Source organism: Malania oleifera, chromosome 6 (assembly GCF_029873635.1).
Source record: "Malania oleifera isolate guangnan ecotype guangnan chromosome 6, ASM2987363v1, whole genome shotgun sequence".
In the NCBI taxonomy this organism is placed as follows: domain Eukaryota; kingdom Viridiplantae; phylum Streptophyta; class Magnoliopsida; order Santalales; family Ximeniaceae; genus Malania; species Malania oleifera.
In genome coordinates this window covers 46,633,748-46,634,649 of record NC_080422.1, presented here as the reverse complement: position 1 = coordinate 46,634,649, position 902 = coordinate 46,633,748, and the positions used below count along the sequence as shown (strand labels likewise).

At 41.2% G+C, this 902-nt stretch overlaps 1 non-coding gene across 1 annotated transcript; it reads right to left on the bottom strand.

Annotated features, from left to right (window-relative positions):
• Positions 1-451: 451 nt before the first annotated feature.
• LOC131158988 (small nucleolar RNA R71) lies at positions 452-558 on the bottom strand. The gene has a single exon (XR_009137603.1). It is a non-coding gene; the product is annotated as a small nucleolar RNA R71 (small nucleolar RNA).
• Positions 559-902: the final 344 nt, after the last annotated feature.

Genomic DNA, 902 nt, shown 5'->3' with positions numbered 1-902 from the left:
GACAATATTCCTTTTGATCCGAAGATTGAAAGAACGCTTAGAGCACTAAGGAAAAAGAGGGTAGTAGCCATGGAGAACGGACAAGATGACGTGTCTGAAGGATTATGTGCGACCAGTTGAGAATGACAACTATTTGGGTATTAGACGTCAGCCCATTAATGCCAACAATTTTGAGCTCAAACACACATTAATCAGCATGGTGTAGCAGACCCAATTCAGTGGATCACCACTTGATGATCCCAATATCCATCTGGTGATGTTTTTGGAGATTTGTGATACTGTGAAGATCAATGGTGTTACTGAAGACACCATTAGACTGAGATTATTCCCTTTCTCTTTGAGGGACAAAGCAAGAGGTTGGCTACAGTCGCTACAACCAGGGAGTGTCACTAGTTGGCAGGACATGGCTGAAAAATTTCTGGCTAAATTCTTTCCACCTAAAAAAATAGCTCAACTCAGGAGTGAGATTGGTCAATTCAATTAACATGATTTTGAATCACTTTATGAAGCATGGGAAAGGTATAAAGATTTGATTCGACGCTGCCAACAACATGGATTGCCTGATTGGTTGCAAATTCAAATGTTCTATAATGGATTAAATGGGCAAACGCGGACTTTAGTTGATGCTGCATCTGGGGGAACTTTGATGTCAAAGACACCTGAGGGTGCTACTGCTCTTTTGGAAGAAATGGCCTCAAATAACTATCAATGGCCAACTGAAAGAACTATAGCTAAGAAAGTTGTTGGAATTCATGAATTGGAGCCGTTTGCTGCACTTTTAGCTCAAGCTGCTTCTCTGTCTCATCAGATTTCATCTTTGACAACCTAGAGGATACCACAAGGTGCAGAATATGTGGCAACTACAAGTAGGACAGATTCGAGCAATGGAGAGAGTCATGAAC